This window comes from Pagrus pagrus, assembly GCF_965226575.1.
Source record: "Pagrus pagrus genome assembly, chromosome: 9".
Lineage (NCBI taxonomy): Eukaryota > Metazoa > Chordata > Actinopteri > Spariformes > Sparidae > Pagrus > Pagrus pagrus.
In genome coordinates, this window is record NC_140193.1 from 25,192,693 (window position 1) to 25,205,609 (window position 12,917).

At 43.1% G+C, this 12,917-nt stretch overlaps 1 protein-coding gene across 4 annotated transcripts in view; it reads right to left on the reverse strand.

Annotated features, from left to right (window-relative positions):
* The window catches only part of arhgef49 (Rho guanine nucleotide exchange factor 49), a 65,213-nt gene that overhangs the window by 39,124 nt on the left and 13,172 nt on the right, over positions 1-12,917 (reverse strand). Inside the window, exon 1 of one of the 4 annotated variants that reach the window (XM_084362478.1) lies at positions 5,820-5,909. The exons of the other annotated variants lie outside the window; for them this stretch is intronic. The gene's annotated coding sequence lies outside the window, so the exon portion shown is untranslated. Of the gene's footprint in view, positions 1-5,819; positions 5,910-12,917 lie in introns of those variants that run through there. 4 annotated transcript variants of the gene reach the window in all.

A 12,917-nucleotide genomic window follows, 5' to 3' on the forward strand; every position in this document is an offset into this window, starting at 1 on the left:
ATTTTCCTTTTTGTTGAAACAGGTTCCACAGAGAATCCTCCATCACACCTTTGAACGGTGAAAACTTTAGATTCATTTTCTGAAGAGACTACTGTTAGCTGACAGGACTTCATCTGTTACTTTCTCGCTCATTCACTTCAGCATTTTAAAGAATGAGATGCTAAAAATCATATATATATGATAATATCCTACTCACTTCTAGATTTTAATGCATTTTTAATAAAAAACGAAATCCTTGAGTCATATATACCCAATACACACTCTGGCCAGTAAAATATATTTGTTGTCAGTGGATTTTCTCATCTACCAGTCCTCTAGCCTCCCCACTGAGCCCCACCCCCCTAAATATAAATCCCCATTCAGCCCCTGGGCTCTGGACACCAAAGAGATCTATGTGAGAAGAAATACCCACACAGTGACAGAGCTCCCTTCAGCCTTCATTTGCAATGCCCATAAAGAGCTGGTGCAAAGGATCTTCATTTTATAATGTGACTTTATAACTGATTTTCAAAATGAGAGGCCCGACTTTTACAGAATCAGAACTGACAAGAAAAGACGACATCTGATTTATTATGTGGTCACTGAGAAAATGATCTGTGACTGTATAAAATAAAAACCACCACAGTGCTAAACCAACTGTTTTAAATTCAGCCACATGTTGTGGTCGCAGCCTGCCTTCTCTCTCTAGATCAATGCTGACCCTTGACCTTGCCGAAGGCTGTCAGTGTTTTCAAAAAGCCTTTCTTGTCAGCTCATTGTCCGCTTTAACAAGGATCTATCAGAGATGCATCATGGCCCGCTTATCGACCAACCGACGGTCTCCTACAGACACCTAGAATGGATCCGTATCTGCTGAGGGCCTTCTGAATGTCATCGCATGACTCACACTGAGAGGGAGGAGGAGGGAGAGGAGGGAAGAGCCACAGAGGGGAGAGGAAAGCAGGAAAAGCCCCCTCTGCTTTCTCCTCCAGAAGCCAAGGACATGCCTGTAATTGGCTTGGACTGTATGTGAGGAGAGGAGAGGAGAGGAGAGGAGAGGAGAGGAGAGGAGAGGAGAGGAGAGGGAAAGATGAGAGTGAGGGAAAAGGGAATGGGGAGAGCCGGGGATGGGGAAGAAGGGATGAGAGTGATGAAAGGGTGGAGCTGGAGGGATGTGATGATAAGCAGCATGTAGGAGACAGAGAGGAGGGATCGTGGCGGGGTGAGCAGGAGGTGGGGTTGAGGAGGAAGATCACTGATGGACTGACAGTCAGAGAGCTGACTAGCCGGACTGTATGAACTCTGTGATGTATGTGTGCATTTACATTATGATGCAAGTGTAATATACAACAACCTGTTACTGTGTTCATCAGCTTTCTGAATGTACAATTGTCATGTATAAATTTAATCAAATAACAGTGAAAGACAGTAACTAATTAGGGCTGCACAATATAAAAAATACGGCACTGTGTTACTTTGGCAGTGCGGGCAGATAAATGGCTCCGTCTGGAAATGATAAATCATTCTGGAATGGTTAGGGTTAGTCCACTTTATCAAACCACCAAACCAGGGCCCGCTTTGTTTGATTAAAGAATGATTGTGATTGGTGGTTCGGAGCCCGATGTCACTCACATTTAAATCAGACTAAATAATGTTCTATCAGACGGACGACTCTTGTAGATTAATCATGGAGAATAAGAACCATGTGAGCTTTCCTTTCGTATAAAAACGGCAGTAAAGTTGTAGCAGGACGTGTTTGAGTTTGTTCGCCTTACTTGACTCTGCACGTCCTGCAATGTGACTGTTACACATGTGCACATTGTGTTGCCGATCCCGAAGCGATCTATAATGGATCTTACCAACTTTCAGTCCCACACATTTTGGTGTAATCATGAAGTATTGAGATTTTTCTTTTTATGAGCAGCATTTGAGCACATCTCCAACTGTGAAAAGAAACCTGACGTCTCCAAATAACATGAAGCTGCATCACAGAGGAAGGAGAAAAAGACGTTTCAAATACATTTGTTGATACTTCTGAATATTTGAAACTGTTTTAATATCAATTTCCTGCAAACAGGATGCACAGTTACCAGCCGCACTTTCTCTCTCTCTTCTCTACAGCTGCAACGATTCATTGACAAAGTCAAAGTTGATGAAGTATGATGTCAGCTTGTTAAATGTGAATATTTTCTGGTTCCTTTCCTCCTCAAATGACAGTACACTGAATATCCTTGAGTTAGGGACAAAATGAGACATTTGAGGACGAAACACTGATGGACACCTTTCAACAGTTTCTGACCCCTTAGACCCCAAAACTAAACCTCAAACCAGTTTCCTGACACACACTCACTGCTGCGGGCTTTGGAAGTACAGTTTTTCAAGAAGGAGAAGAAGAAGAAGACGACAAAGACGAAGAAGAAGAAGTAGATGAGGAAGAAAAAGAAGAAGACAAAGACGACGACGAAGAAGAAGAAGAAGACGACGATGACGAAGAAGAAGAAGAAGAAGAAGAAGAAGAAGAAGAAGAAGAAGAGATGCTTCGCCTCACATTAGTGTAGGGAGAGATTACTCACACACTGTCTGCTCTGAGCCATCAAAACGCTCTAAGCTCTGAAATCAAAGCTGACATCCAGTCTGGGTACCACTTTCTATTCTGCCCAACACCAAACAGAAGATACACCCACCACATGTTTTAATAAGAGCTGAACAACACCAGGCCCACGCAAAACAAAGAAAAAAATGGGTTTCCTGTTACTCGCTCAGACTCAAATATTCCAGAGGACAAACTGAAGAGCCGTTTAATGAGACACACATGAGGCTGGCGGCGGCTGCTGAAGAGCCAGACACACTGGACTGTATCTTTTTATCAATGGCAGATGGAAATTCCTAATTACTAACCCCAGGAAGCCTTTTGCTTGTCCTAACCGGTGGGTACAGAGATGATTAGCCTAGCGTGAACCTCCTAAGCCCCGAGTCCAAACCTCTCTCCTCCCACTCCTCAGCATCAATATCACTATGCAAACCTGCCTGTGTCAACTCAATTTATTTTCCAATTTCCCGCAGGGTGAAAGAGTAGCTCTCACTCCGCGTCCTGTCTGCCATCTATCACTTCACAACTCTGCAATCTCTGTTCATCCTCTTTTCTCTCTGTGCCTCCACCGGTGCACTCGTCTCAGCTCTCATTGGCCTGTTTCAGCGCGGCGTGTGTGGCGTCCTCCTTCACATGGAGACAGGTAATCCAGGAGGAGGAAGCTGCTCATGGTTTATATACAGTTAGTGCTGAAACAATTAGTATCAATGAGGTGAACAGTGGATTGACCGAACACTAAATAGAACCATTAAACATTTAAAGCACCAATCAATATTGCTGTATCAGCAATAAATCATGTGAAAGAGACACACAGTACAGACAATACAAGTGTTTCAGCATCCGATAGCTCAGTGTTGATGTGTTTAAGTACATTTACATCAGTCTCAGCTCTCAACAGGCAGCTGACATCATCAAACAAGCTCTGATGAACCCACTGTACAGTACCAGCTCCAGAGAGTGGACAATTTAGCAGCTATTACAAATATCAATATATCTATATTACTATCATTATTATTATTGTTATTATTATTATCATTATTATTATTATTATGTAGATTACCACTGGATTCATGGCAGAATTATTGCTTTCTTCTTTGTCAATAGACATTTTTAGAACTCCTTCTTGGCGGTATCCCACAGGAGGCTGGTGTATAAACAGATAATGAATGACAACATGGTAACAGCAGCCAGTTCACACTCCCAACGCCCCTCTAGTGCTCCAGCATAAAGAAGCGGGGCCGCTGGGCTGGTTGGACGGACATCTTCGGACAAAGATATGCTATTTGCCGATGTTAGAAAGTCTGCCAAGATACAATTTCAATTTGATTCGATACCGGGGCCTGCGATCGATGACATGATATTGTATGCCCATTTAACTCAATAAGTTACATTTATATCAACTCACAAAAAGCAACTTAAATATGTTTGACAATTTTATTACTGAACTCTTCGGTGGAAATATTATTTTATCAATGGTTCCAGACATTTAAATGGAGAACGATCTATTCTTTTTAATAAAAAGAAAGCACTGTTTAGAACGGAGCTGCGTATGGACTGAAACTGTGACACAGACGTGCCATGAGAATTTCATAATAAAGGCTTATCTTAAAGATGGCATGATAGGAATTGATGTTTTCACTTTGCATGGATGCCATTGGATTGTTGATCATTGAATCGATATATTGATCCGGATTGATGTCTCATTACATCCCTACCGCCCAGCCTCAAAGTGGGCTGTTATGAAATCTCACCAGCCAAGCCAGCACGTGTGTGCGGAAAGCCCCATAAGAGTCAAGAGTGATTAAGTAAGTTAATGTACAGAACTAAAGTAAGTTAACTTAATGACTGAATGTATGTTTTTCTCTAAACCCCAAAACGGTGACAACGTTACCAACAGTCCAACAGTCGAAATATGTCCTAATATGTGAACTGTTTGTCAGCGAGCTTTGTTTTCAAGGTTTATTATTGCTAACTTGCGGAGTCCTCCACATGTAACACTGCTGTATTTAGAAAATGTCTTCACGTCTTCAAACACTGCGCATTAATAAAAACTCAAATATATTTTTGAATCCGCCTACAAATCAACCAACCATTTATTTACTGGAGTTACAGTAATGACTTTCATATATTCATATATTCATAGATGCTGACATTATTATCATCATATTGATTCAGGCCATATCAGGGAGCCCCGGCTGCACCTCTAGCTTACAAACAAGGCCACAGACCTGCTCTCTCTCTCTCTCACACACACACACACACACACACACAAACACACCAGCACAAACACAGACACAAGGGGCGGCCGGCTAGCTGCAGAGGAATACACTATCGACCAACCAGGAATTTAACAGCCACAACAATTAATCTTGTGGGAGGCGGTTAGTGACTGTCTGTGTGTGTGTGTGTGTGTGTGTGTGTGTGTGTGTGTGTGTGTGTGTCAGTGTGTGTGCGCCTCTGAGGGAGAAATGGGGCAAGACTACAGGATGAGATTGAGGATATGTTTTGCTCAGACCGCCCTGACACACGCTCACACAGGCAGCCGTCCACAGACACACTCGAGGCTCCTCACATTCCCTCCACCTGCAGATCACATGACATCAGGAGATGGCTGAGCATCTACACCAGCCTGGATCTGTTTCTCCTCGGAGACACTTTCACCTTTGAGTTACATCAGCAGGTCAGGTGAGCCGCACAAAGAGCGGTCTTTAAAACGGCTGATATGCGGCCATGAGTGTGTGAATAAGCAAACACAAGGTTGTAAAACTGAGGTCCAACTGTCCAAAGAGGGCTGACCGAGCGATCTGTGTCCATGCAAAGCATCGCATTACACCTGCTGTCAGCCCCTGACTTTCCTCCATACAAGGCGACATGAATTATTGAGCGATCACTGCTTTGTCAACTACTACACCTCCGATTGAGCAGAATATATCCAACCTGTTTCACTAATCAGAAAACAACAAGATCCATAGAAGCAAAATGTTTCTGACAAGCAGGAACAGCAAGGGATCAAAGTATTAACTGAAAAAGAAGAAGAGAGAAGACATGCAGTCCTGTCAGTCACAAAGCAGAGCACATGCTTCCTCTGGATCTCCAGTCTTTACAGCAGCAACAACTGTCTGACTCTGCAGCCCCATCTGTCACAGAGGCACAGATACTGATGCTACAAACTCCTCACCACCAGAACAGAACAGAACAGAACAGAACCGCCAGGGCATTCACAGCGATATGTGCAGGTTTGTGTACTCACCTTTGTTATAAAGGAGTGTGTGTTTGTCAGACGGTGTGTGTAGCGAGCTCGGCAGCGCAGCAGGCAGCCTCTCCTCTCCGTCTAGCTCCCACTGCGAGCTGGAGTAGAGTGAGAGAGAGGGTGTGTGTGCGAGTGCGAGCTCTCTCACTGGCTATTGTTACAGGGGACGGAGCCAAACTGAGCATGCTCCAACATGAACAGCCCCTTGTGGTTGGCATGGTTACCGGGAAGCGGCTGTTGAGTTGTGAGGTGCTTTCTGCTCCACACACACGCACACACACACACACACACACACACACACACACACACACACACACACACACACACACACACTCAGAGAACAAAGTGCAGGCAGGTGCTGCTGCTGTGTCATCATCCTGAACACTTGACTAATCCTTTTAATTCTCTCAGTCAGAGTGAAGTGACAGCTGCTCCGTCAGATCATCACCTGGATCACACTCACACAACTTCACACAGTGTAATCCACAACAGTCCAGAGGTCTCCACACCAAACCATCAGCGTGACAAACAGCAACAGAGACGCCGGAGCTGTCACTTCAGATCGAGGCATCTCTCATCATAACCCCCTACCAGAAACATATCGAGACAAACATCACACACGGAGATGTCATGTCTAAATTAAAGGTATAGTATGTAACATTTCCACAATAAAATCCTCTAAAACATCTATATGTTGCTGAGTTGTGTACTTCCATTATGTGTTATTCCTGAATTCATGAATTAACTCAAAGTAACAGTGAGTTTCTGTCAATCGCCTCTCGTTGTTAGAACTTCCAGGGAGACAGCAGCTGACAGTGAGGGAGGAAGTGGGCTAACTTATCGTGAATAAAACTTTAATACCCTACCTCGTCTGTCAACATCTCTGCTCTAGTCGCTGTCAGATAGATTTTCATCAGTGATGCTGGTTGTTAAACAATGAACAACTCCCACGATCCCACACTACTGCAGGACGAACCCTGTCTTTTGTCATCGTTTTGACTGAGAGACCCACGCGGCAGAAGTTACATACTGTGCCTTTAAGCCTCCTCCATCTGTTTCCCGATGAGAAGGGTTTTTTAAGTATACTTGGGATATTTTATGCCTTCATTGATAAGTCGACAGAGAAACAAAGTGACATCAGGACGAGAGAGAATTGGTATGCTGCAGTTCATTGTTAGACCACCAGGGTCCACAATTTAGTTTAAAGTCTGTATAGTTTTGGTGAAGAAATGTTAATGAGAAGAGAAAGATCTTCATTGGTTGGTTTCTGCCTCAACAAACTAGTTAAACAAGCTCTTTTTGTTTTCATGACTAATTAACTAAATAAACAAACAAACACAATTTCATACTGTTTTATTTTGTTTATATGTGGCGGACCCTGCCACCTCTCTAGCTTCAAACAGTATTCTGGGACCATATTTTCCTCTGAGAACAGCTTGATTATTCACAGATGGAAAAGGTTTGTATTATTACCTCATTAATATTGTAAATATTAAAATTCTCAGTTTGAATTTCTTCTACAAAAATAAATAGTGCCCCTTTCATCTCTAACTCGGGCCCACCGGTGTAGCTGACTCCTACATGACGTAACAAAACATTTATCTTAACTTTAGACCCTTCAGACTGACCTATACTCATTTATTATTTACCAGGCAGCACACTGGTGCAAGATACTGTAAATATTTTGGCTAATGTAGGTGCATACTGTATTATTAATGCTGGTCCTCAATGAGGAGCCCCCGTTGATTAAGATAACATCTGCAGTATATATTGGTCATGTGCTGAGAGTAGTACTACTACTACAGTTCTACTACATTTGCTTTTGTGTTGTAGCCAAAACAACTGATTAAATCCTGGAGTTTGTATACACTACACTATAGCTTTGATTTTTATAGTGAACTAAATGATTTGTGTTTGTGCACATGATGCATGACTGCAGGTCTGACTTCTGCACCAGAGTCACTACTGTGCCCGGTTATTACACAAACCTTTAAACACATGAAAATACAGATTTTGGGGAAAATTAGGGGATTCTGCTTCAGTAATATAATGTTAGAAATTTAAACTTTTTCTCTCACATAATTTAAAATATCAACACCGCCCTCCAGATGAAGATGATCGTTCGAGTCTCCTCTGGTGGTCGAAGGAAGCAAACAAGGACATAGCGTGACAGCAACAAGTCTGCAGCAGGCGGAGGATGGGGCGGATCGATGGGTCATTAAAACATCCGACATTAACTCAGGAGACAGCTGCTCTTTTACCGTTTCCTACTGACAGTCAATGTTGGGTTCTTTTGACCACTTAACCAAGTGGTTTGTTATTGTCACCTCAACAAAGTATCTATTAGGACCCAACCCATGATCTTCTCCTGTCCTAAATGAGTTGGTTTTGTTAAGAAAGCTTAACCATATCGTTGTCACATCGCAAACCTGTTTGATTTTGTGATTTGTAATGATTTAAGAATGCACACATGAATGATGTCATCCTGTCAATAGATGCATCAGATAACGCTGATATGTGTCACGGACAATTGACATATATTTGTTGTGAAATTTGGAGGACGGCTCCACTGACCTTCAAGATATGAGTGTTATTGACTGTGAAGGGCAGCGTGATGCATCATGCGTCGCAGTGCATAATTTATAAGAGGAAGAAGAAGAAGAAAATGATTGACTAATCCTTCTAGTGATTATAAGATTTCTTCACCTGCCCTGAATTATGAAAATAAACGGATTAGCAGATATTTCTGTAACACCACAGCTTCACATAACACCAGAGTGATTTTAATATGAAGTTTCTATCTCTAAATCTCCTTGTCCTCATTAATATGCACACATTTATTTACACAGCAGGGAGCTCACAATCTAATCAGATCATCTGCTCTGTTGGAGGAACATGTGTCGTAAGAATGAACAATTTTAACAGGCGATGCTTCAAACACCAGCATGAAAGTTGTGTAACTGTCTCACAGAACCAAGCAAAGCAAGCCAGTGAGTTATAAGAACGGCATACTGTCACTGTATTTGTAGGGTTTTGTGTGTGTGTGTGTGTTTGTGTGTGTGTGTGTGTGTGGGGTGTGTGTGGGCATATGGAGAGAGACTTCAGGGGCGTTCCATAACCCTGACTTCCTGTGGGAATAATAGTGACGAGAGGCACCATGCAGGCATCAGCAGACGGCCTTTCATGTGTTTGTGTCTGTGAAAGTGAGCACAAACGGCTACACAATACTCTCACACAGAACACATATGGGTCACTTCCAGCACCAGCTTACTGCCAAAACTCCACTGAAGCCACTTCTTTTGTTTCACACTTCCCAACGAGCCAAAACTGAAAATGTATTTATTTTGCTCCGGCTCCGCTGTCCACCTTGAAGGCGAGAGTGAGAGCAGAGAGAGACATCAGGAGCTGCTGCAGCCATCAGCGGTGGGTGTGTTCGCTCAGCACCTGCTGCTCTGCATCTCAAGGCAACCTGCCTCCAACGTGCACCAACGCCCGAGGCTGTTAGAGCATTTCCACCATATTCAGCAGCTCCACCACACATCCAGCAATCAATACAGCAAACGCAGGAGGGCATTAATCAGGTGTGTGTGTGTGTATGGTGCACTACATGAATATACAGTGTGTAATCACTGTACCACTGACCATGATGAGATCCACTTTTACACTCATTAACAACAGACTGCATGGAGCTAAATGACTGCAGGTGCTGCCCAGGTTGTGAACAGGCAGGTGGTCCTCCTGTTGAGCAGCGTGGACAACATGAACAACAACATGACCGACCTCTCACATCAACAATCTCAGCAGAGTGGTGTGAATACTTCAACAACTTACTGTTTTGCTGATGCCATGATCTCCAGTGTGTTTACATGACTGTAAATGAAGCATCTCTTGGTTTCAGACTGATGAATATTTGATCACATCACATTAAGCACTGGGCTAAAGTGATGGGAATTTGTCATGATTTTTCCCTTTTGATCCATTCATCAAGAAAATGATCGCGTGTTCACAGCTGATAGTTAAGCTGCACTCACAATGACTTGATTGTGGTGAATTTTCATTATTGGGATAATAGTGGGTATTGTCACATGACGAGGAAAAAGCTGCCTAGCTAGCTGACGTACTTTCTTGTTAATGACTCTGGTTAATATCTATTGTTAATGACTTTATTGTTTATTCAAAATAAATCAGGAAACCAATACATAAAATCAGGAATCCTGTATTGGTTTCCTGATTTATTTTGAATAACCTAAGGGCCCGTGTCCTAATAGAGTTATTTTTCATGCTGGAAAGCGCTGGCTGTGCACTCAGGAGAGCTGAGCTAGGACTGCCACCATGGCTGAAGGTATTTCCACAAAAACGGGTTAAACTGGATGTGTGTAAATACTACAGACTCCAACCTAAAAGACAACAAAGAGATGAGGTTACCACTATTTATTTATCCATTATTTGTGCACCTGATGATTTAAGATTACTGATTGTTTTTCACTAAAAAAAGATGCGTGTCCTCTATGATGCAATAAAAATGTCCAATTTCCAAACTAAATGTAAGGTTAAAGTGATTCCAGGATGATTTAGTGCCATTTTAGTTTTTATTTTAAAGTAAAGGCATTAAAAAAGTAACTTTTAGCTCTGGTTTTGGTCTCTACCAACTTGTTCCACCTTCTCCACCAGCTACTGACTAACTGTCAGTCTGCTGTGTGGCGCTGGGCAGGAAGCGTACAGACCGTTTGTTGGCTGAAAACTGCTGCCTGCTGGTCCTGGAGACAGGACTGAGGACTGAGGCAACCAAAACAATGAGCTAAAAGAGGCTAAAGAGCTCCTTTCACATTAGATGTAGCTTTTTAATTAATTGTTCATGTCAGGAAACTCACTGTGGAGCTTGACGATTTGAAAGTGCAGACTACGTCTTACATGCCCCTGTAGAGGGAGAAGCCTTTACTGCAAGCTCTATAATACATCAGTGTGTGTGTGTGTGTGTGTGTGTGTGTGTGTGTCCAGGCTGGCCCTGTCCTGTTATCAGACCCATACAGACAGAGGTCCAGGTGGCGCTGACACCGAGGGTCAAGATGAGATGTAGCCACCGAGCTCCTCTGCTCCGCCCGGCGACAAGTGCTTGGATAATTCATGAGGGCTCCACCATTGGTTCAATAATTCAGAGAGCCCTCGCTCTGCCGTGGGTAAGTCACGGACAAGCCTTTTACTGAGAGGAAGAGGAGAGGGGAGAGAGGGAGAGACATTTGTGGGGGCTAACTCAATAAGAAGTTGCCACACCATGACTTTTTAAGGGGTTTCTAAATTTAGCAGCGCTTCATGACTCAGGGGAGGAGCTGCACGAGGAGCTGAAGGAGGGTGAGCCAGCTTTTAGTGTCGAGTCAGTAACCCTTGGAGCCCAGCAGCATGAAGCATCTCTCTGAACCAACAAACACAGCAGGAAGTGAATAGAAGACAGGCCTCAGTGATGACATTTGTCCACATTACTAGACCCACAGCCAGGAAGGCTAATAGAGTGTGTGGACGCAGTGTATCCACATAATGCAGCCCTCACTGAGGCACAATGGCTGTTACTGTTGGGAACAACGCATTGTTGTTGACCCCCTCGGCTGGAGGGGAATGTGTACATACTGAAGGGGGAGGAGTGCCTTAATACAGGACGTCGTAAAAAAAAACTCCTCTGCCAGTGTGTTTGTCTGCTTGGCAACCACAGGGGCATTGTGGGGCACAGTGCGGCCCTTTGATGGCCGACAATCAATAAAGTGATGGGTGACTGGTTGGAGGTTGATGGATGGCACAATGCACAAAGGCACACAGTGACACACATACAGGAGAGTGTCCACAGGCTGGAAACACTGAACTATATTTAAAGCATTAACTGGGTCTGTGTCCTCTGACAGGTCGGTGATGCCGGGTCAGTCTGGTCAGTCACAATCAGCTCCATGTTCTGTACTATTCACTTGTTTTCTGTGCATCACCTGTGGTGTGGAGGTGCACTAACACATCCATCTAGGGCAACATCTCTCATCTCATCTCTCATCTGCCTGGATTAAAATCAATTTGATTTACTTAATTCTTAATGAATGTACGGGTGACTAATGAAAATCTATTACTTGGATCCATGACAGTTTTATCCAGCAGCATGGCTTGGTTTCAGAAATCAAATACAATTTATCAAACCAATATTTTGGATTTTATTTCGATATATTTGATAAGCAAGTATTTGTCATGTATTTGTGCCCATCTGTGATTGACTGTCAATACATTTTTAATCTTAAATTATTAATGGTGATTCATCGATGAATCATTAACATCCCTAGTTTTGAGCGAAATATCTCAACAGCTGTTGGATAGAAGGCTCTGACATTTTCATGAAACCACTCATGTCCCCTGCAGGATGGACTGTAATCACTTTGCAGATCATTTAACTTTTCAACCAGTCAAAATTTTAAATCGTCCTGATGATATTCCCAGCAGTCTTTGCTGTATTTGTGTAAATATAAAGCTGTACTGAGCCTCCTTACAGAGGCTCTACACGACTGTAGGCTCTTGACTTGTGTTCTTACAGCAGGATAGTTGTGTGATCTCTTCCATACTTTGACCCACAGTGCTGCAGAGACAGGAGGCAGCAGGGAAGTGACCCATATTCCTCTGCAAAAACTGCTGCTTCACTCTCTCATGACATGTGTGAGTGTGCACGACCTACAGCCCCTGACACACAGTTTGATACATATACATCTAGGCTGAATGGTTATTGGTGTCATCAATAAATTCTTTGTCAACTAGCGCACAGATGATGTGGTGATGTGATGGTACAGATCCAGTCTGAAGCCCCCTGAACTGCCCACAGACTCACCTGGATAATATAAAACATGTTAATGATATTCACCATTTACATTCTGGATGATGACATCAGTACTTTGTGAGGAGAGAGGCATCCTACAACAGCTGACGGTGTTGTCAGCCCTTGAGGCTAACGTTAGCTAGCATACTACTGTTGACTCTACTACTACTGTTCTCTCTGAAGAATAGAAAACCTGATCTGTGATGACTGCATGTCCCCACTCATCCAGACTCCTTTAACCCGTTTGTTTTTTTCTCACTGCG